This window comes from Panthera tigris, chromosome B1 (assembly GCF_018350195.1).
Source record: "Panthera tigris isolate Pti1 chromosome B1, P.tigris_Pti1_mat1.1, whole genome shotgun sequence".
Taxonomy (NCBI): domain Eukaryota; kingdom Metazoa; phylum Chordata; class Mammalia; order Carnivora; family Felidae; genus Panthera; species Panthera tigris.
Genome location: NC_056663.1, coordinates 163,293,804 through 163,318,897, shown reverse-complemented (window position 1 = coordinate 163,318,897; position 25,094 = coordinate 163,293,804). Strand labels below are relative to the sequence as shown.

Here is a 25,094-nt window from a genome sequence, read left to right as displayed (position 1 = left end):
CCCAATGTGTGTCTCTTAATTGTTTTTGTAAAAGTCACGTGAAACGGCTATTCACTTAATCAGCTTATGTAACCAGAGTGGTATAAAAATAATTATCAACTAGTCATTAAAGTGAAACACAGGGTCTCAAAGAGTAAGGCTTTCTATTGGAATTAAAGTTTTTTTCCTATTGAAATACAGCTCTTAATTAAAATGAAACCACCAAAAGGATATGTTCCTTAATAGCACAATTAAATTTGATAGATGCACCACTCTTTTAAAAAATAGATTTCATACATAACAATTCCACATCAATCACTGCAATGAGATGGAGGGCAGGGAACAAATGCCTGACTCTACACCAACGACCACCATTTAGTAGCTAGAAAACCTAAAATTATTTGCTTAAGCCACTCTGAAGTTTTAAAACTCTGTATGACAACCTTTCTCGGGGCGCCTGGGTGGCTCAGTCAGTTAAGCATCTGACTGCAGCTCAAGTCATGATCTCACAACTTGTGAGTTTGAGCACCGCATTGGGCTCTGTGCTGACAGCTCGGAGCCTGGAGCCTGCTTCAGATTATGTCTCTCTCTCTCTCTCTCTCTCTCTCTGCCCCTCCCCTGCTCTCTCTCGTGCTCTCTCTCTCTCTCTCTCTCAAAAATAAATAAATAAATAAATAAATAAATAAATAAATAAATAAGCATTTTAAAAAAATTTAAAAAACAACCTTTCTTGGGGCACCTGGGTGGTTCAGTCGGTTAAGCGGCCGACTTCGGCTCAGGTCATGATTTCGCGGTCCATGAGTTCGAGCCCCACATCGGGCTCTGTGCTGACAGCTCAGAGCCTGGAGCCTGTGTCAGATTCTGTGTCTCCCTCTCTCTGACCCTCCCCCGCTCATGTTCTGTCTCTCTCTGTCTCAAAAAATAAGTAAACGTTAAAAAAAATTTTTTTTAGAAACAACCTTTCTCACAAGGTTTTCAGAAAGACTTGGAGAATACTTGCTCATTCAACCAGTATTTATTGAGAAACTATTACGTTCCAAGCCCTGGAACACATCAGTAGGCAGGGGAAACTCTATGCTCAACTTACATTCTACTCGAGGGAGAAAGAGAACAGGTATGCACTAAACAGGTAGACAAAACAGACCACTTAAGTTATGGGTGAAACGAAACAAGGAAACAATGCCCAGAATACAGAAGGTGCTCAAAAGCTTCTTCCATCCGTAATGTTGATATATACTCAGTCCTGTTCAACGTGTCATTACCTCTGTTCTTGGTGAATTATAAAAATCAATCTTATACTATATTTACACTCACTTATTCTTGACTCAAAACAGAATGAACAACAACAAAATTAAAGTTGATTCCATCAGAATAAAAATAACCCAATCTTGGAGATGCAAGGACTTTGCAGCTGTCACAACAGAAGCCTGTGAAAACACACTGCCTGATTCTTAGGATCTGACTCATGACCAAGCCTAACAGTCATTGTTCTTTAGTGGTCAGACAACATTGTAGTATATTCTCGATCAGTGAAGGGCATTTTCTCCCCACCAACTTTTATGCCTGAAGACAGATATTATGTACGCAATTCTACTAATATCTCATCAGTGAAATCAGTCTTTGATCACATTAGAACTCTACACCAAAAATATATGGATATTTAAGCACAGTTATGAATAAGATTACATCCCATGAACACCTTGGGTCCTTTTTTTTTTTTTTTGTAATAAAGAATTTGGGGCAGAAAATAAGCAATTTACTTCTTTAACAAAATTGCAATATTACACAACTATATACAGTAGAGTTCCTCTACTATAAATTGTAACTATTAACTAATCATATAATCAAAAATCGCCATTAAAGTTGGAATCAGGGGAAACAAAGATCAATAGGTTCACTGAAGGTTTTATTTTAACTTAAAATATAAAGTCCATGGTTTATTCCTGGCATTTTGATATAGTGCCAAGTCCTTAAGGTGAATTTGCTGATCACAGCACTGTTTGCCTTGCCCAAAATCCAACCCATGTACATCGTCTATGATTTCCAATTTCAATTTCCTCAAAGTGGAGAGGGAAGTTGAAGGTATCTGATGGAAAGATCCTTCCAGTCTTATACCCTTCTCTGACTTCCATGTAGCTCAAGAACACTTTTAATTTTTTAGTTATTTAGGAATTCATTTTATGGAGTCTGACCACAGCAGTCAAACTTGGTTACACAAAAACAACCCCTTCTTTTCAGTCTCATACTTCACTGAATTAGGTAATACCTAACTAAATTGCACGATCACCATTACAAGCGTAATTGGCATAAACAGGTTTGGCTTAAAACACAGCCAACTCTTGGTAAGCCCACACAACCCAACCTGTTGGGTGCAAAAATGGTGGGAAAGGCTTTGGACAGTGTGCAGTGTCAGCCACAGGCATCTGTAAATAGGTTTTACAGAGAAACAGAGGATTTCTGGCAAATCCAGTCAGCTGTTTGAGAATGTCTACAAAATTCTTAAAATGTCATGTTGACTTAATATCCAGAGACAGTTAAAAAGTGAAAAAAATTACCAAAAGCAAAGAGAAATGTTCAAAATATCAACCCTGAAAACACCTTTAAATTCTATGCATATTTTTGTGAAGGAAACCCCAAGCATCTATGAACGCTTCTAGGGTCAAAAAGTACCAGGAAATTTTCTGTATATTGCAGACGGGCTTATTCTCAATTGATTCTCTCACAAAAGTACAGTTATCAGTCCATATTACAATCTTGTCTAACATTCCTTAAAATGACATTTTCCATTTTGAGTTAACAAGTAAATAACTCGGCACCTGATACAAGTATAAAGAGAGATTCCACACCAGTTTCTCTCCAAAGAATAGTTCCTTCTCTGTATTAGTGATATGAAATCTCTCGATAGCCTTGATATTCTCCTTTTATTACATGAACAAAACTGTAACACCCCTTAGAACTGCACCCAGTCATATCTGCGTGACTTCTGGCTAAATTACTGCATTATCTCTATCCCAGAACCACCAGAAAACAGGAAGTAAAATTCACTCAAGCTGAGTTGCAAGCAACCTATTTGCAGACGGCTGGGAATCATGTGTGTCTTATTCTTATCTACAATATAAATTTAGTATCACATCTTGAGATTCAAGAAAAGGAATTTGATCAGTAACTTGAAATTGAAGAACCAGACATTTTAAAACCAAATCTCTCTACAGAAATTGCCAAAGAAGTCCTGTAAGTTAATTTTAAATCACTCTATAAAGCTGAATTTTTTTCTAATTTTTTAAAACTTATTTGTTTGTTTGTTTGTTTATTTAAGAGACACAGAGGGACAGAGTACAAGCAGGGGAGGGGCAGAGAAAGGGAGACACAGGATCCAAAGCAGGCTCCAGGCTCTGAGCTTTCAGCACAGAGCCTGATGCGGGGCTTGAACTCACAAATTGCAAGATCATGACCTGAGCTGAAGTCGGACGCTTAAACGACTGAGCCACCCAGGCGCCCCAAACTGAATTCTGTTCTTGAAGAGAAAAACTGGGCAATAGTTATTCCACAAAGAACCTGTAGCCTCTGAAATTTCAAACAGATTCTTCAGCACTCCATGATTCTGCTTTGCTTTTGACCGCGATTGGTATAAGGATAAATACTAGGGAAAATTCTTAACCATTGAGTGCTTATTTGCAAATTAATATAAATTACAAATCCTATTATTACACTTTGTAACGTGTGTGCTGTATTCAAAAATGTGTAAAATAGTCTTAAAAAAAAAAGGAACCATATTAAACAAATGGACATAGCAGAGAACATTTAAGCACCAAGTCCAACCATGCAGTCCTTGGTACGGTAAGGAAACTAAGATGATTCAAGACTGAACGCTAAAGTAAATTTTTAATAGCTTAAATCACTGCACATATACATATATTCATAGGTTTCACATATGCATGCACTGTTGAACACAAAACTAAGGGCTGAATGACTTACAGATTTTAATTTAAATGTTTATTTATTTATTGAGAGAGAGAAAGAGAGTGAGAGAAAGAGTGTGCACCAGTGGAGTTGGGGGTACAGAGAGAGAGAGAATGAGAGAGAGAGAGAGAGAGGAAGAGAATCCCAAGTAGGCTCCACACTGTCAACGTAGAGCCCGTCCCGGGGCTTGGTCTCACGAACCAGGAGATCCTGACCTAAGCCAAAATCAAGAGTTGAATGCTGAACCAACTGAGCCACACAGGTTCCCCTACAGATTTTAATTTAAATTAAGACACACTAATCCATCAGTGGCCTCACCTCTACTTCATCCACCCAAATATGTGAAGAGCATAAAAATGACTTCTGACCATTACATTGTAAATGCCAACATAAATTTCTTCTGAAAACTTAAATTTCCTTCTCCTTTCTTTTACACAATTGATATTTTTAAAACAAAATATACGGTTTCTCATAAATATGACCCTATTTTTTAAACTGACAAGAAATAGGGAGAATACAAAAAAACAGGGACAAGCCCTGCCCTGGGGAGCTTAAATTGAGAAATTTGTGAATGGTAACTTGGCATTGTGTATTCAAATTTAAAATGTACAAAGAAATTTATACTGAGAAGTAATCATACAGAGGTAAAAAGTGATATAAATGAATATTTGTTACATAATTATTTTTAATAACTAAAAATTAAAATCATTCTAAATGTTCATCAGTTTAAGACACTGATTGAATAAACTATTATATACAACAACGGAGAGCACTTTAAGTGAGACAGAGAGATGTTTATGATGTATTAAAAGAAAAGGCAAGAGGAGTTTGGATAGTAAATCTCATTTTTAAATTCTAGAAATAAAAATGTGCATGTGCATATGAAAATATGCATAGAAAACAGCTATAAAAAACTTAAGAGATCTTACAGAAACTCTTCTTTCTACTAAATATTACATTAATTTATATGAGCAGTTATTTATTCCCTAAGATTAAAAAGTTCATAATCATGGGAATGCAAGCTGGTGCAGCCACTCTGGAAAACAATATGGAGGTTCCTAAAACTAAAACTAGAACTACCCTATGACCCAGCAATTGCACTACTAGGCATTTATCCACGGGATACAGGTGTGCTGTTTCAAAGGGACACATGCACCCCCATGTTTATAGCAGCACTATCAACAATAGCCAACAATAGCTAAAGTATGGAAAGAGCCCAAATGCCCATTGATGGATGAATGGATAAAGAAGATGTGGTATATATATATATATATACATACATATATATATATATATATACATACATATATATATATATATATACATACATATATATATATACACAATGGAGTATTACTCAGCAATCAAAAAGAATGAAATCTTGCCATTTGCAACTACGTGAATGGAACTGGAGGGTATTATGCTAAGTGAAATTAGTCAGTCAGAGAAAGACAAATATCATATGACTTCACTCATATGAGGACTTAAAGAGACAAAACAGATGAACATAAGGGAAGGGAAACAAAAATCATATAAAAACAGGGAGGGGGACAAAACAGAAGAGACTCATAAATATGAAGAACAAACTGAGGGTTACTGGAGGGGGTGTGGGAGGGCAGATGGGCTAAATGGGTAAGGGGCACTAAGGAATCTACTCCTCAAGTCATTGTTTCACTATATGCTAACTAATTGGGATGTAAATTTTAAAAAATTTAAAATAAAATTTAAAAAAGGTCATAATCATACAAAACATTTTAACATTTTAAAGTGTTTTAATCAAAAATGTAAAAACTTAGAGCATTTTTCCATCTTCTTCCTAAAGGATTTTCCTGTCTTGATATTTGCCAGCTGCTATACACACAGCTAATTTTTCTCTTAATTTATAAGAAATACTATTCTCTCAGACTTTAAAACACACCAAATTCAATATTGCTGGATTAAAAAAAACAAAGATACTATGACACAAAATAATCATTATATTCAAAGATGTGACTTTTTTGATATTTTACTCCAAATAGTCACTATCTTTAGAACAAAGAGTGGGATATATATATATATATATATATATATATATATATATATATAGTAAGAATGGGATATATTTTTTAAACAAAATAAGTGGCTTCTATAGTGATAGATAAAATCTGTATCTTAATTTTCATTTACATATCCCATAGGTTGTACCAGTAACATTGTTTCAATAAATATAATACTTTGTTCATCAAAATATTTTCCAAAGATCACCAAACTTTTTACTGTATTAATGGCTTTATCTTGATCCATACCATCAATATTTCTCCATCTAAACTCAAAACAAAAACTTGGATACTATAAAAAAAATTAGATCAAATAGACATTTACTATATTAAACATTTTTAATATACTTGATCTTCAAAACAAAAACGTATGCTCGTTAGAACTGTACTTACAAAAATAATTTTCCTTTCCTAAGGTATTTTAAAGAATTGAAAATAGTACATTTTTACTTTACCTAGTTGGTGATGTTGGTGTTTGTCATAATTAGTGTGACAGAAATGGAGTCCATCTTTCTCATCTACAATCTTCTCTGATGAAAGTAAACTAAGACGTTTCATCTTAAGTAATCTTGGGGAGCTTTCCCGAAAACTATCTCTAGTGTCCAAAACCACATCTCCCGAAAGAATGGGAGGAACAACTCTCTTTAAAAAATCCATTTTAAGGTTCTTCTGCATTACTAGATCCAAAAGCACACAGAAAGATGGTTGCACCAGCTTCCCGGTGAGAAGGGAAGGTACATTCTTTGTGTCAAAGAGCAAAAAACTGTCATGTGTACTTAGGTGGTGCTAAATGCCAGCAAGTCAACTGCCAGCTGTTTTGAAGCTGATTTGGATACCATTTGCTGTTCGTACTGATAACAGGCCAAACAGCAAGAGACCATGAAACTGCACTTCATATACACATCTATGTCCGTGTACAATGGGTGTTAACGGCCATACTGAGACCATAAAATATTTAGCGTCCTCATCTAGACTTTAAAACCTATGCTGTGATAATGTTCAGGCAAATTTACTTTCGTTTGAGGCGTGTCTTTCTTTTAAAGAAACTTCCAACAAAAGAGCAAAACAGTAACTTGAATTTCAAAAGATAATTCTTATCATTCTGAAAATTCCCTGATCACCTCAGAAACGTCAAGTGTTACGGGACATTGAAAGGAGTATTTTAAAACTTTACACTGTATTGTGAACATTCTAGTGTACTTTTAAACACAAAATCTTCTCCTTACAGTCAATCGTAATGATCAATAGTAGCAATGAAAACGGTGGCATGAATTACCAAGAAAAGATGGATAACTTAAAAATACATGGATCTAAGAATATAAAGTTGAAGAATTTAAAGTATACTTATTTAGTTCTATAATTCCGGAAATCAACCTTACATAATTTAATTCCAAATAACTGAGCATTCTACTAAATATTTTAAAATAGCAAAAGGCAGATGATCCTATTGTCTTCACATCATCCAGAAGCACAACAAAATATGCAAGTGAAAGGTGCCTATGTAAGAATTTGGGAACTGAAATCAGTATCTTCTTTTCTCCTTTCCTTTGCCTGCCCTCTGGTGGGGTACTAAGTAAGCAAGAAGGACATAAAAATACAGAAGGATCAGATAAGGCGTAAACTCCCTAAATAATCAAATTTAAAACTTTGAAGGATATACATGTTAATCATGAAAAATAAATAAATGTAATTCACTCAGTGAAACACAAGTACAATCTCCTTCTTCTAATAGTCAACATGAAGAAAACAATTTACATATTTTAAAAGATGAAGCATAAAAGAGTCTAAATAGGCCTCAGAAAAAATTGAAATGTATAGGAACACCCATCTTGCTCAGTCAGAAGAGCATGTGACTCTCGATCTTGGGGTTGTTATGTTCGAGACCCATGTTGGGTGTAGAGATTACTTAAAAATTAAAAAAGTCTTATAAAAAAAACTGTAATGTAAAAACAAGCAAATTTCTGGTCCTGAATTGCTGAGTGTAATCCTTATTAAACACTTATTCTACAACACACTAATTATGGTGTAGAATCAATTATTTTTTATTTCATCCATTTAAAAGGTAATAATTGAAGGTCTCTACATGCAAGGCAGTAAATAATACATTAGTAAAGTTCAGGGAAATTTTAGAGGATTTATTAACACATATCCTGTCTCAGGGAATCCTACAGTAAAAATGAGGGAAAAACAAGGAAATCAAATGAAAGACTAAAGCAGGACCATACTTACTAGAAAACAAGCTGACTTTTAAAAAAAAGACTTCTAAGATGCTCTCTTAACCCTTGAGCATAAAAGGATAAAAATTCATATCCGAACAGCCTATTCCCCACACACAGAAAAAAACACAACAGGTTAGAACCATAATCCATATGCCTCAGTACCGAGAAGCTGTCACTGTGTCTTCCAGGATCTTCTCCCCGCCTCCCCCATAGGATTTCATATTCTTTACAACTCCTGTTAGTGGTTCTCCTTGGGCCCCGATGCAGGTCCTCCTTATCTTATGGAGCCCAGAAACAGTGGTTTATAGCAGGCTGATTATAGAGGGCAAGTTACCTCCATGTTTGCTCATGATATAGAGGACAACCACCTGTGTCTCCATTAACCCCATTGCTCTAAGCTGTACTTTCATCTGGGGAAAGGACAGGCAAGGCTTGGGTGTTACAGAAAAAAAAAAAAAAAAAACCTAAAAAAACCCACAAGATATTACTCAGATTTCTTTCATTCCACAAATATTTGCTGAGCAGCTTTACAATGGCCTGTGCAAGGGCATTGAAAATAGGTCTCTGTCCCCAAAGAGCTTACTATTTACTTATGGAGGGAAAGAAACCCTCACAACTGCAGAACTTCCTGTAGGGTGGCCAAAGCTTTGTTAAGTCTGAACTGCAATTCAATTTCCTCTGCCTAATCTGCTTCCTAACCTCCTCTCTTTACAGGTGTTGATCCCCAATGAATATCCTGGAAGCCAAACTCCTTTTCAGCATCAGCTTCGGGAAGATCCATCCTGAGACATATAGCAAGGGGAAAACAAGGCATTCCAGAGGCAAGACTGTACCCATTACTAGCTGAATCTGTGAGCAGGAAATGCCATAAAGCCTTGTTGCATGTTGATATTTCTAAGATCTTTGGTTGGTTATCACAACTTCCAACTCCTGCCACAGTAGTCGGGATTAAAAAATTATAGAAGCTCCTGGGTAGCTCAGTCAGTTAAGTGTCTGACTTTGGCTCAGATCATGATCTCATGGTGGTGAGTTCGAGCCTTGCATCGGGCTCTATACTGTCAGCGCAGAGCCCACTTGGGATCCTCTGTCTCCCTCTCCCTCTGTCCCTCCCCGGCTCACACACACGCTCTCTCTCTCAAAAGTAAACAAACATTAAAAGAATTATAATAGAAGCTAGTGGCTCAAATATAGCATTTAAAAATCTTTTTAGCCTTCATAGTCACTATTTAGCCTTTAGAATATTGGTATAATCTTACCGGAGAACTTAAGACAGTAATTTCTTGGTGGTAACTTGAATCATCTAATCCTGACTGTGGGACTCTTGAGTAGTTTTGAGAGTTAAGCATTTAGGTGCTAATCATCCAAGATTCAAATAAATGGCTTCAGCTCTAAAGAAAAACAAAATACAAGATTTATACATAAGACATGTTTATAAGTACATTTGTTGCTCATATCCATCTTTATTTCTGAATACATTATATAGCAGTGTCACCTAGAGCTCCCAGTATCCTTTCAACAATGTCGCATTAGATTTTTTCTAAATCTTTATTACAAAAAAATTCAAACTAATGCAAAATTATTCAGAATAGTATAATGACTCCGCCATTATAAACTCCCAGCAAATCATGTTTCATTGATATCTCCCACCCACCCCTCAACCCCTCTACCACCACTCTGGATTATCCTCAAACAAATTCCTGACATTATACCACTTCATCTGTAGATATTCTGTATGTATCTCTAGGTAAAGATTTGCTTTTTCCAAAAAACTGCTAGAACTGATTCATGATTTCAGCAAAGTCACAGGATATAAAATCAATGCACAGAAATTGGTTGCATCTCTATACACCAATAACGAAGCAGCAGAAAGGGAAATCAAAGAATTAATTCCACTTACAATTGCACCAAAAATCATAAAATACCTAGCAATAAAACTAACCAAAAAGGTGAAAAACCTATACACTGGAAACTACAGAAAGCTTATGAAAAAAATTGAAGACACAAAAAAATGGAAAACTATTCCATGTTCATGGATTGGAAGAACAAATATTGTTAAAATGTTGATACTACCCAAAGCAATCTACATATTCAATGCAATCCCTATCAAAATAACACCAGCATTCTTCACAGAGCTAGAACAAACAATCCTAAAATTTGCATGGAACCCCAAAAGACCCCAAATATCCAAAGCAATCCTGAAAAAGAAAACCAAAGCTGAAGGCATCACAATTCCAGACTTCAAGATGTACTACCAAAGCTGTAATTGGGGTGCCTGGGTGGCTCAGTAGGTTGAGCGTCCAACTTCAGCTCAGGTCATGATCTCACAGTTCAAGAGTTCGAGCCCCACGTCGGGCTCTGTGCTGACAGCTCAGAGCCTGGAGCCTGCTTCAGATTCGGTGTCTCCCTCTCTCTCTGCCCCTCCCCCGTTCATGCTCTGTCTCTCTCTGTCTCAAAAATAAATAAACATTAAAAAACATTTTTTTAAAAAAAGCTGTAATCATCAAGACAGTATGGTACTGGCACAAAAACAGGCACTCAGATCAATGGAACATAATAGAAAACCCAGAAATGGACCCACAAATGTATGGCCAACTAATCTTTGACAAAGCAGGAAAGAATATCCAATGGAATAAAGACAGTGTCTTCAGCAAATGGTTCTGGTAAAACTGGACATCGACATGCAGAAAAATGAACCTGGACCACTATCTTACACCACACACAAAAATGAACTCAAGATGGATGAAAGACCTAAACATAAGACAGGAAGCTATCAAAATCCTAGAGGAGAAAGCAGGCAAACACCTCTTTGACCTTACCTGCAGCAACTTCTTACTCAACATGTCTCCAGAGGCAAGGGAAACAAAAGTAAAAATGAACTATTGGGACCTCATCAAGATAAAAAGCTTCTGGGGGCACCCGGATGGCTCAGTCAGTTAAGTGTTCGACTTCAGCTCAGGTCATGATCTCGAGGTTCTTGAGCTCAAGCCCTGCATCGGGCTCTGTGCTGACAGCTCAGAGCCTGAAGCCTGCTTCAGATTCTATGTCTCCCTCTCTACTCCAACCTTGCTCACACTCTGCTGCTGTCTCTCCCTCTCTCTCAAAAATAAATAAACATTAAAAAAAAATTGTTTTAAGATAAAAAGCTTCTGCACGGCGAAGGAAACAATCAGCAAAACTAAAGGCAACCAATGGAATGGGAGAAGATATTTACAAATGACATACCAGATAAAGGGCTAGTATCCAAAATCTATAAACAACTTATCAAACTCAACACCCAAAAAACAAATAATCCCGTGAAGAAATGGGCAAAAGACATGAATAGACACTTCTCCAAAGAAGACATCCAGATGGCTAACAGACACATGAAAAAATGCTCAACACCACTCATCACCAGGGAAATGCAAATCAAAACCACAATGAGATACCACCTGACACCTGTCAGTATGGCTAACATTAACAACTCAGGCAACAACAGATGCTGGTGAGGATGCAGAGAGAGAGAGGACCCTTTTTGCACTGTTGATAAAAGTGCAAACTGGTACAGCCACTCTGCAAACCAGTATGGAGTTTCCTCACAAAATTAAAAATAGAACTACCCTACGATCCAGCAATTGCACTATTAGGTATTTACCCAAGGATACAGGTGTGCTGTTTCGAAGGGGCACATGCACCCAAATATTTATAGCAGCACTATCGACAATAGCCAAAGGAAGGAAAGAGCCCAAATGTCCATGGATGGATGGATGGATAAAGAAGATGTGGCATATATATATACAATGGAGTATTACTTGGCAATCAAAAAGAATGAAATCTTGCCATTTGCAACCACATGGATGAAGCCAGAGTGTATTATGCTAAGCAAAATTAGTCAGAGAAAGGCAGGTATCATAGGATTTCACTCATATGTAGAATCTAAGATACAAAATAAATGAACAGAAGGGAAGGGAAGCAAAAATAATATAAAAACAGAGATGGGGAACAAAACATAAGTGACTCTTAAATATACAGAACTGAGGGTTGCTGGAGGGGTTATGGGTGAGGGGATGGGCCAAATCGGCAAAGGGCATTACGGAAGACACTTGGGATGGGCACTGGGTATGTAGGGGATGAATCACTGGATTCTACTCCCAAAATCATTATTATATTATCTGCTAACTAACTTGGAAGTAAATTTTTAAAATTTAAAAATTATAAAAATAAATAAATAAATATAAAAAAAGATAAAGATTTGCTTTTGAAGCATAAGCCAATATCATTATAATATCTACAGTAAATTAATAATAATTTCTTCATAACATCAAATGCCAAATCAATGCTCAAATTTCCTCAACTGTCTCATAAGTGTTTTCTTTTTTTTAAAGTCTGTTCTAATCCAGATCTAAACAAAATCCATACAGGCAACTGTTACTGGGTCAATTAAATCCCTTTTAATCTACAGTTTCCCACTCCCTTTGTTCTCTTTGCAGTGACACGTAATGCTTTTACTAATGTCAATGACTGAACTAACATGTCAATACCTTCATTAAGCAATAATACATTTAATATATTTTTATTTTATTTGCTAAAATAAATAGTTGGCAAAATAGTTCATATATCTACAAGGCCTAATATTTACCTCATCTACAGAGAAGGTTTGAGATACATATTCTTCAAAGTCCAATTATATTAACTGAGGGAGACATGGATTGTGAATTATTATACCACACCTCTAATAATGTGATGGTTACTAAGCAGGGAGTGGTCATTTTACTATACATAAGAACTCATGTAATTGTACACATTCAGTAGTGGCATTTTTCAGTAAATAGGCTACATTTTTAACTCTGGCATTGAAAACTCAAACTCACCTTCATTTTAAATTATAACTGGTTTCTTACTATTCTCTATTTAGTGAATTTAATCCTCAACCCAAGAGAAGAGACTAACTACTCTCTAAAATATTATTTTTGTACTTAACCTTAATTTAAAATTCCTTTAGCCAAGTTAGAAATACGATATTCCATTTGTTCACAGGCATAATCAACTAAATCATGACTAAAACCAAATCTGTGAAGCCAAAAAAACTGGTAAATATGAATAAAACACTAATTTATCTGCACCTATTCATAACCAATATCATTCAGACACACTAGAAATATTTTTAAAGATTTTTTTAATGTTTGTTTTTGAGCGCGAGAGAGAGTGAGCGGGTTTGGTTTTGAGAACGAGAGATAGAGGGTGAGAGACAGAATCCCAAGCATGCTCTGTGCCATCAGCTCAGAGCCCAATGGTGGGGCTCGAGCCCACAGAACCGTGAGATCATGACCTGAGCTGAGATCAAGAGTTGGACACCCAACCGACTGAGCCACCCAGGCACCCGTGAACTTAACTCGAATTTTTGACTGCCCCACCCAATATTTCCTAACCTGTTAACAAAATGATATCTACAACTCTGCCAAAATTCTTGATACTAAAGTATCATCATCTTAGGTTCATGGAATCATTTCTCCCTCAAAGCAAATAAAGCTTTTATTTGCAACATTATTTGCAACAGATCTTTTCTGTCCATAGTGGGAAGTACAGTCATGCAATAGTCCATGTTTAATGAAATTTAAACTTTCACTTCATCTTCTAGGACAAATCACTAAACCAGTTACCACTGGAGTACAAATCAGTTTCAGGAATACTACAACTACTTCAAAGAGGTCTGATTTGTACCAGCATGCCCAGGTCTTTCGTTTTGCTTCACTTTTGAATGAGCCTCTTGTTCAGACATAGCAAGAGCTTAAGCCAAGCTTTTTATAAAAATATGTTTTCTCTTGTAACCACGCTGTCAGGGCACTGTGTCATTTTAAGACTTCCCGATGTCCATCTAGGATTTCCAATACCTCCTTAATAGATACATAACCTTCCTATTTCCAACTTTCACTTTGGTTACCCTCGGAAATAGTTGGTTTATACCTCCTTGACCTTCTTTATGGGTTATAATCATTTTTAGCAGGGGTGGTTTTTATTGTTTTTGTTTTGGTTTGGGGTTTCTTTCTGCATGTCAATTGTTTTTTCCATTTTGTTTCCATATATATTACTTAACATGGGACTCGTTTTAATTTTCATTTCACTTGATTAATGTAAGGAGTATTTCCTCTACAAAAAGAGTACTTTCTATTACTACTTTGATATTACTACTTTTCACATGGTTCAGGTCAAACAGGTTAGGTAACTGTGGTCAGGGTATACACGTAATCAATGCTATAGTTTCTTATTCTAAAAGAAAAAAGTCATATAAACAAGAGTGACTTGGGGAGGTCAGTTGGTATTTAACAACACTGAAGAGACTATAAATAGCCAAATAGCACAAGCTTTGAAGGGGCAAGGCTTTAAACCTGCAGCAAGAAAAATTATCTAGAAGCTTCCATGTGCAATAAATAAAGAGAACAATGGCCCAGCTCGGGTGCTTGGGAGGATCTCAGGTCAAATGAGGTCCTCCAAGGACAGCCTTATTTCCCTTCAGTCCAAAAGTAAAAGAGAAAGTTGAATCGGGGTTCAGATGGCACATTAACCTCACTTCCTTTCTGAACAGAATTACTAGAATTATAAAGAACAGAAATCTACAAGTTGAGTGTATCTTAATTATATCTTAATTCAAGACCCTTGAAGTATAGGTCTTTCTTTGATAGAGAAAATAATAATCTCAAGCAAACAGAGCAAAAAAACTAAGAGTAAATGAATCTCAGTGATGTTCATGATGATATTCTCAGTATTTGTCTGTATACCTCCTAATCTGAAAAGGAGAGTAAGACAGTTATGGTGGCTAGCACAAAGTAGATTTGAACTCCACACGCAGAATAATTATTACATAATTGGTGACAAGGCTGCTTCATAAAGAAATGAAGTCCCGGCTCACTGTTTTTAAGGCAAAGGTTGTTAGAAAATGCTATAAAAAGGGTTATCCCACTGGGTAAAAAGATCAGCCTAAGTTATTTCCAAGATGCCAACTCAACACTAAATTTGACTTCAGGATGTATTTTACACAGTTGACTCTTGAACAATATAAGGGTTAAGGGTGCTGATCCCTGCACAGTCAAAAACCGTATAATTGGATTCCCCCAAAATTTAAATACTAATAGCCTGCTGTTAACTGGAAGCCTAACTGATAACACAGTTGATTAACACATTATTTTGTATGTTGCATGTATTATATACTGTATTCTTACAATAAGGGGAAAAATGTTAAGAAAGTCATAAGAGAAAATACATTAACTGTACTGGACTGCCTTTATCCACAAAAATCCACATACAAGTAGACCAGCACAGTTGAAACCTGTGCTGTTCAAGGCCCAACTGGACTTGAATACTAGAATGTGTAGTGACTAGAAACTCATCAGATTTCAACTAAAGAAAGGAACCAGACTGCAAGATATGGAATCTATGAGGGCACATTCCTGCCCTTCTATTAAAATTATTCTGGGAATCTCACAAGGCCTCTTTAAATGCTGCAAAAGACCAAAATGATCCAAATGTTCTGACAGCCTTTTAGAATAAGGATGCGATCATTTTCAAATAAATTTAGAATAATCACAGCTCCTATTCACAGTAGCAAAAATAATTATGGAAAATATAAAAATCCAGTAATTTTTTAAATCTGGCAGAGATCTTATGAAGTACGAAAAATCTACTCACATATAATCAAATACAGGCAACAGTTACTCAGATATCTTTCATGTCTGACTGGTAAAAATCACTAATATAAAGAACTTACAATCATCCCTTTAACAAAGAAAACTGATGGTTCATAAAATCTACAGTTCCCGTCACAGTTCAATTTTTAGAAATTCACTTTTTCTCTTATCTTAGAAATGTTCTCATTTTTACAATTTTTAAAACAGGTTTGCATTTTACCCTTCTGTCATTCTTTTTAACCTTCTCCCAAATTTCAATTTTAAAGAGTACAGAAACTTATTACGCTGACTAATGTAATCACAGATTACACTATATCACCTGCTAAAAAAAAATGCTGTATAATGATAGTGAGGTAAAATAAAGCTTCACTGCATACATTTCTTGCTGATGAAGCAACGTTCTCTGCAGGTAAATTTGTCAACATCTTGTTGATTTTACATTTTTAGCCAGTATCATACTAGTTGATCTAATGAAAACAATTAGCAAAATCTTCCATTCAAAAATTTAAGGGGAAGTTTTGTACAAAGGTCTCATTCATGAATGAATGAAAATAGCATCAGAGCACATTTTCTAATATACTGATGAATGAATATGTATGGTTTAGAATAACTTTCCTATTACATTTCCATGTTGGCATAGAAAAAAAGAAGGAATACAATCGCCAAATTATCACACGAATGTTCTCCCTACTCATCTAGATTTAAACACCAAAACAAAAACTTTAAATAAATGTAGAAGCAGACCAGTAAAATCAATCTCACTAAATCCGGAATATATTCCAATCTCTAACTTCTACAAATCTCTTGTTGTAACTATGCCATGCAGGAATGTACAGAAATTGTACATTGAACAAATATCGATTGGGCAGACCTACATGCCAGGAACCAGGGACAAAGGAGTGAATAAAACAGACAAAAATTCCTGACCTCCTGTCACGTTTACACTCTGATAGGAGCTTGAGTTTTTTTGGAATCGTTCCTTTGAGAATCTGGAAGAACTACTGGAGGGAGGCCTCTCCTTCTAAATGCTCATATATATCTGATTTTGCAACATATGAACCTTTCTCATCCAATTGTTTCTCATGGGTTAAGAAGCCCTGATAAAAATCCTCCTCGTGTTTATTTTCTACCTGCCGTTTATGGTAGTTTCATAATTTTACTATTCAGAGTAAAAAATAGTACTTTTTCTCCTTGAAAATATTTACGGCCTTCAAATTTCAATGTAATGTTTTTTATTTATTCCAATTATACCTCTCACAAATTTTCAGGCTGCCAGATTACCCTTTATCTTTCTAGAAAACTCAACCCTAATGTCTTCAGTAACTTCACCAGAGAAATTTTCTGATTTCATTAATTATTCTCTAGATCCCCTTAAGTTAAAATCTCCCTCCTCCTGCACAGATCTTCTGTTAGTCTTTGAATCAAAGTCACCTACAGCATCTTTGGAAGAAGATATGCTCAAGAGAATGACAATAAAACCTTAATCACTTAACAGAAACCGTCAGCTAATTAACCAAAAATTTTGGATTTTGCTTGTCACAAAAAGAGAGTGATTCCTTAGGGAAAAAAAAATGGGGGGGAGGGACAGAAAACAGAGGAGAAAGTCTTTTTTATTTAAAAATAACAGTTTCTAGGGCCATTACAGCCTCTAATCAATGTGTTGTACCTTTTATATCTATTATTTTTGAAATTACACAACGGAAATTTCAACTAATTATGATCCTGAGGCCCTATCAGGTAAAATATCAAAGAAATTACATGCAAATTTAGTACAAATATTTTGTACATTTTGATAAAACAATTTGCAATAAAAAGGTTGCTGGGCTAATCCAAGTTTTAAGTTATTCAGAAAAATGAAAAAGTAAATGGCCACAAGGTCATAAAAGTATATGGCCACAATTTAAACTCCCGTTTGTCTCTCCTATTTTTTTCTGCTTACGGTCTCTCCAGCAGGCTTAAAGAGGTCTTTTAGAAGAACAATGATGAAAGCAAAAATCCCCCTTGATGATTAGATGACCTATTTCTCCCAAATTGATAGCCCCAAAACATCTTAAGTTTAAGGAGAAATGATCATTTGTCATATGCAATCTCACAATTTGCATCAGAAGCCTTTAAAATGTTTTATATTCTTTGATCCAGTAATTTTATGACCCTGTTTTTCTAGGAAGATAATCAGAAATGCACACACAGATTTATTTGCAAAGATGTTCACTGTACCATTATTTCTATGAGCAGAATGCTGGAGACAGGGACAAAACAAAGCACAAGTCGAAAACAATCATCGGGGTTGTGAGTCAAGCCCCATGGTGGGTGTAGAAATTACTATAAAAAATAAATTTAAAAAAAGAGCAAAGAGTAAATGTAGAAGGATAGAATCAAATTGTCAAGGTACTCAATCTCTCCATGCTTTCATTGCCTCATCTACAAAATAAGGATAATAAAACCTCTTATGGTTATTAGGAGAATTAAATATAAAAGATGAAAAATGTTTGGGGTACCTGAGTGGCTCAGTTGGTTAAGCATCTGACTCTTGATTTCAGCTCAGATCATAATCTCACAGTTGTAAGGATTGAGCCCCACATCGGGCTCTGTGCTGAGCCTGAAGCCTGCTTAAGATTCTCACTCGCTCTTTCTCTGCCCCTCTCGCCCACTAGCACACTCTTTCTCTCTCCCTCAAAAAAACAAACAAAAAAAAAACATTTAAAAAAAATAAACCTTTAAAAAAAGTTGAAAAATGTTGAGTGATTGACACAAAGTATTCAATAAATGTTTATTATTTATTAACTTGTATACACTGACAGATGTGCAAAACTTCAAAAAAAAGTAATGAAGAAATAAAAATCACTGATAATTCTAACACCTAAGAAATAGCCACTACTAATTCATGTTAGTATGTGGGTTAATTTCCTTCAGGTCTTTCAATATGCCCTAGATGTTTTATAAAATCGGTGTCACACTGTATCATTTCTAGTGATTACAAAATATTATACTATTTTGTAAATATATTATGTGCATTTAATCATTTCACTATTATTGAGTGAGGTTCTTCACTGCTATAAATAATATTGCAGTAAATATCTTAATTGGCAGTCATTGTACACATCTTTTAATTTCCCTCAAGAAAGAATCTAGAAACAATTTCTCTTTTTTTATATTAAATGTAATTTATTGTCAAATTGGTTTCCATTCAACACACAGTGCTCATCCCAACAGGTGCCCTCCTCAATGCCCATCACCCACTTTCCCCTCCTCCACCCCCCATCGACCCTCAGTTTGTTCTCAGTATTTAACAGTCTCTTACGGTTTGCCTCCCTCCCTCTCTGTAACTTTTTCCCCCATCCCCTCCCCCATGGTCTTCTGTTAAGTTTCTCAGGATCCACATAAGAGTGAAACCATATGGTATCTGTCTTTCCCTGTATGACTTATTTCACTTAGCATAACACTCTCCAGTTCCATCCACGTTGCTACAAAAGGCCATATTTCATTCTTTCTCATTGCCATGTAGTATTCCATTGTGTATATAAACCACAATTTCTTTATCCATTCATCAGTTGATGGGCATTTAGGCTCTTTGCATAATTTGGCTATTGTTGAAAGTGCTGCTATAAACATTGGGGTACAGGTGCCCCTATGCATCAGTACTCCTGTATCCCTTGGGTAAATTCCTAGAAGTGCTACTGCTTGATCATAGGGTAGATCTATTTTTAACTTTTTGAGGAACCTCCACACTGTTTTCCAGAGTGGCTGCACCAGTTTGCATTCCCACCAACAGTGCAAGAGGGTTCCCGTTTCTCCACATCCTCGCCAGCATCTATAGTCCCTGATTTGTTCATTTTAGCCACTCTGACCAGACTGAGGTGGTATCTCAGTGTGGTTTTGATTTGTATTTCCCTGATGAGGAGTGACGTTGAGAAGTGTCTGTTGGGCATCTGGATATCTTCTTTGGAAAAGTGCCAATTCATGAAGTGTCTATTCTTCTGCCCATTTCTTCACTGGATTATTTGTTTTTCAGATGTGGAGTTTGGTGAGTTCTTTATAGATTTTGGATACTAGCCCTTTGTCCAATATGGCATTTGCAGATATCTTTTCCCATTCCGTTGGTTGCCTTTTAGTTTTGTTGATTGTTTCCTTGGCAGTGCAGAAGCTTTTTATCTTGAAGAGGTCCCAGTAGTTCATTTTTGCTTTTAATTCCCTTGCTTTGGAGATGTGTCAAGTAAGAAATTGCTGTGGCTGAGGTCAGAGAGGTTTTTTTCCTGCTTTCTCCTCTAGGGTTTTGATGGTTTCCTGTCTCACATTCAGGTCCTTTATCCATTTTGAGTTTATTTTTGTCAATGGTATAAGAAAGTGGTCTAGTTTCATTCTTCTGCATGTTGCTCTCCAGTTCTCCCAACACCACTTGCTAAAGAGACTGTCTTTTTTTCCATTGGATACTCTTTCCTGCTTTGTCAAAGATTAGTTGGCCATACTTTTGTGGGTCTAATTCTGGGATCTCTATTCTATTCCATTGGTCTATGTGTCTGTTTTTGTGCCAATACCTCTACTACAAAGCTGTAAGCATCAAGACAGTATGGTATTGGCAGAATTTCTATCTCAGATAGTATGAAATACACTTGGCTTCATTCCCCCACTGACCTGTACAGAATGTAGACACACACTAGGTGTTCAAAAAAGCTGGAGCGCCTGGCAGGCTCAGTTGGTTACACATCTGATTCTTGATTTCAGCTCACATCATGATCTCACAGTTCATGAGATCAAGCCCTGCATTGGGCTCTGCACTGACAGCGTGGAGCCAGTTTGGGATTCTCTCTCTGTCCCTCCCCTGCTTATGCTCACTCACTCTCTCTCTCAAAATAAAGAAACTTGTTTTTAAAATGCTCATCCGTCTTTTTTCCACATGGGCATTTAAAAGCTATTGAAGGGTTTTTTCATTGTCACCCCTCTATTGTTTTTTGGTACATCTGCTCATCAGGTATTTCGCTTTTTCCATTTAGCCCATTTATAGGATCTCACTTTTCCTTTATATCACTCTAATATCCCAAACACAATTTGAGTGTTTAGAACTTTAGTAAATTCCCCAACAGGTGAGGATTCTACTGTATAAGTCTAGAAATGAAAGTCTGTCTTTCAGAAATACATCCTGAAATATTTACAGATGATGTTTCATGACCAAGGGATTGCATCAAAATAACTGGGAACTGGATGGAGAAAGGGAGTGGGTAGAGATAACAAAGAGTTGATAAATGTTGAGGCTGAGGAATGGGCACATGAACATTCATTCCACTATTCTCTGTTTAAATATTTTTTTAAACTATTTTTGGTGGGAGGAAACTTTAAATCTTTAAAAGATATAAAATCAATAAAACAATCGTAGTTTAGCTTGTACCCTGGGTCTTACAGAATAATCCAATGGTTATTTTAAAAAAAGCAAGACGAAAATTATTGAAGCCGAATTCAAAAGGGAAGTAAACAAATACAGTATTTAGAATCTCTCAATTATACTTGCCAGTAATTCCCACAGATAAAAACATACTACAATGCCTTTTTCCAAACCATGGCTTCAGCATACCATGCTGATTCTCCAAAACAATATTAGTATTTATATTGTGCATTACAAGAATACAATTATGCCTCTGTATGTGCCCACATGAATATTTGATAAGTAGTTTTATTATGTACTAGTATTAAATAATCCAAATTCTCTTGGTGCTTAAATCACATCTTGGTACTAAGTTGGGCCCATCATAAAACAAAATTTACAGATTAACAGATCCACCAAAGTGGGGTTTTTTTGTACCCAGAGGCAGTGTAATTTAAAAAAAACTACCTCACTGCATATCTTTTATTCAGATGAACTGTGGCAAAATCCCACCTGTGTATATTTCTACCTGTGTAGCAAACAGTTTACCTTGAAGGAGGTCATGATAATAGGAGAGCACTGTATAAGGAGTAAGTCACCTATCTAGGGATAAGCATATCAATGGCTGCTCCCCAGGTTTAAAACAAGGGTGAAATGGACAGATTAGAGAGTGTTTCCAAACTCTTTGTTGCAATAAAAAAAATACATTGTATATAAATGTACTTATAATACATTTTATATAACAACCCAGTATGTGTGTGTGTGTGTGTGTGTGTGTGTGTGTGTGTGTGTGTATACACACACCCACATGATATACTTGAAATAATAATCCGCAATACACTTTGGTAAATTTCCAAGCTATTTTTAAAAAGTGCTATATTCTAGTCACTACCCACTAAAACAATTTCTGGAATTCATAGTTTTAAATCCCTGGACTTAAAAAAAAAAAAAATGGCCTGCATCTCCTACTGCTTACCAGCAAAGGTGGTGGGAGAGAGTACTCGAAAAGCTACACATTCCATGCCAGCCAATCACTTGCCTGCTTCAACTCCTCTCTCCCCTGCACAGAAACGGACATTATTCCATGTCTGGGAAGATGGGGAGGAAGGGGGCAGAAGACACTGAAGAGGGCTGAATATGCACATGCACACACAACATCCAAGAGAAGAGAATCTCTTAAAGTTCTTCCTGTTCTAAAATTCTGTGGTTCTAAGAGTTGGCTCTGAGAGTAGGAGTCCCTAAAGGGTAAGAATCATCATTACATCTCCAACAGCACCTAGCAAACTGGCTTCCAAAAAATACTGAAGCATTAAATAAAGATTAAATTCAACTAATAATATGCAAACTAAGCATAAATGCAAAGGTTTCTGCCATTAAATATAGGTTTTCTGCACACTATTAAATGTAAAACTCAGTGCTAATGTATATTATTTGGAAACTCAGAAGCATAAAAATGTTAAAATATACACTGTGTATTTATTATGTATATGTATACAGAATATCTATGTCACAAAGCAAATACTAATCTTGTCATGTTGTCCATAAATGTATAAAAACAATTCACTGTAAAACTATTCTAAAACGCAGAATCAAATTAAACACTAACTTTTAGTTTCAATCTTACCTTTGTTTCTCTACCTGCTTCATGACACATTATTAATTAGCAAGGAAATGAGCAAAACATAGTCCTAGTACATACAAAAAAGAACAGCAGAGGACTGGACAATATACAACTTTCATAATTCAACCATGATTTATAGTACTCCAAGGTTCACCAGTTGTTGGCTCAAATGGTCTCCTCTGCCTTTGTCTTAGAAGGAATATTTTCTCCAAAATAAATTTCAATGATATCAAAGTTTCTTCCTATATATACTAACTTTCAATAAATTATTACAGTTTAATTGAAGTGGGGGGGGTAAAAAAAAAAAGAGTCTACATAAAAGACTTCCAATTCTAAATCCCAGTAAAACCTTTTATAAATAAAGGCAATAAAGCCAATCTTTATACCTTTTATATATTATAAAATGCCATGTGATGCAATAAAGGACCCTTTCTCATGATAACCTTAAAATTGTAACACAACTCACTTTCTTTCCATATGATTTACCTAAAATAAGAGAATTTAGCCAAAATTAACACAATTTCTGATTCTTTTTTTCTTAACGTTTTATTTATTTTTGAGAGAGAAATAAAGAATGCATGCACAAGCAGGGCAGGGGCAGAGAGAGAAGGAGACACAGAATCTGAAGGAGGCTCCAGGCTCTGAGCTGTCAGCACAGAGTCCGACGAAGGGCTCAGAACCACAAACTGCGAGATCGTGACTTGAGCCAAAGTCGGATGCTTAACTGACTGAGACACCCAGGTGCCCCACAATTTCCGATTCTTAAATGAGGAAAATGTTTACAAATATATTTTCATTACTAAAAGAATAATGTATTTTAAGGAGCAATTCCAAATTTCCAGTTCTGGTTCGCATTTCTCACCTTTTCCCAGATTTCTAAATTTTAATTACAACTAAAATTAAACATATGTTGAAAAACCTTCATGGAGAAGGATTTGCAATGTCCTAAAGGACAAAGGATTTGAATTTCCTAAATGAAATAGAGAATGTGTATTTGCAGAGGAGAAAAAAAGAAAAATAGGTATAATGGGAGTAGTACAGGATACAGGATGGGGATTAGCTTCTCTACAGGTTTTCATTAAAGAATTGTTAGAGGCAATATCGAATGATATTTATTGGACCAGTTAATGTTGAGGAGTTTCCATTAGCCAGAGGGAGACATGAACTTAACAGTGACTAATGGTCAACTCTGAGCTTCCAGAATCTGCACTAAGTGATACCGACACAACCACCACCGTCCAGGAGCTTACAGACCAGCCAGAAGAGAGATACATGTGATGACAAGTTTCAGTGCTTTAAGAAAAGCTACCTAGGGGCGCCTGGGTGGTTCAGTCGGTTAAGCGCCACCTTCAGCTCAGGTCATGATCTCACAGTTCTAGAGTTCGAGTCCACGTCGGGCTCTGTGCTAACAGCTCAGAGCCTGGAGCCTGCTTCAGATTCTGTGTCTCCCTCTCTCTCTGCCCCTCCCCTGCTAGCATCCTTTCTCTCTCCCTCTCAAAAATGAATAAATGTTTTAAAAAAAATTTTTTTGAAAGAAAGAAAGAAAGCCACCTAAATGTGTTCAAGCTACAATCAGGTAGAAACAGTCATCAAGTTTAAGTGGAAGAGGAGACAGGGGCGACCTCACCAGGTAAGTGGGGCTCACAACCTCTGTTGCCAGAAGATTCACTGAATCGACAATCTACAAAGATATGAATGGTTTTGTGCCTCTATTTGAGGACCTGGCTAACCACTGATTTAAAAAAATAAAAAAATTAAGGCTCAATAAACATGACTATTTCACTGCAGGCCTGTGAGCTGTAACTTCCCAGTGTGACAGGCCCCAAAGTTGGGTGCTATCCCGTATCGTCCTAGTTACACAATGGTGCCTGGCTTTATCCCAGAAATGGTTATCTCGGGAATGCCTCCTCCCCATGTTTATGAAAGGAAGCACTGTGTAGGGTAAGGTTTACACTGATTGACAGTTCCTCTCGCTCTAGAAATTTATAAAAGATAATAAGCAATGTATTCAGATCAAAATCCTCTGTATGGAAAATAACACATTTCAAAGTTAGTAACAAAACAACATTCCAAATGAGTTTGGTCACTAAGGATGACCATATAGAACATGCCACAAAGCTTAATCCTTCACATTCCAGTACATCCAGTAACTCTACAAGGACTTGCACACAAAAGTCAAAAAGCCCCACCCCACTCCACCAATAGGCTTTATTCTTTACAGCGGTGAAGTCAGTCTAAATAAATTACAAATACAAAAGGGAAAAA

The 25,094-nt window shown here is 36.2% G+C and overlaps 1 protein-coding gene across 5 annotated transcripts in view; it reads right to left on the bottom strand.

Annotated features, from left to right (window-relative positions):
• FRYL (FRY like transcription coactivator) overlaps positions 1 to 25,094 on the bottom strand; it is a 265,419-nt gene that overhangs the window by 188,718 nt on the left and 51,607 nt on the right. For 4 of the 5 annotated variants that reach the window (XM_042984561.1, XM_042984562.1, XM_042984563.1 and 1 more), the window contains exon 3: positions 9,451 to 9,582. The exons of the other annotated variant lie outside the window; for it this stretch is intronic. The gene's annotated coding sequence lies outside the window, so the exon portion shown is untranslated. The remainder of the gene's footprint in view (positions 1 to 9,450; positions 9,583 to 25,094) is intronic. 5 annotated transcript variants of the gene reach the window in all.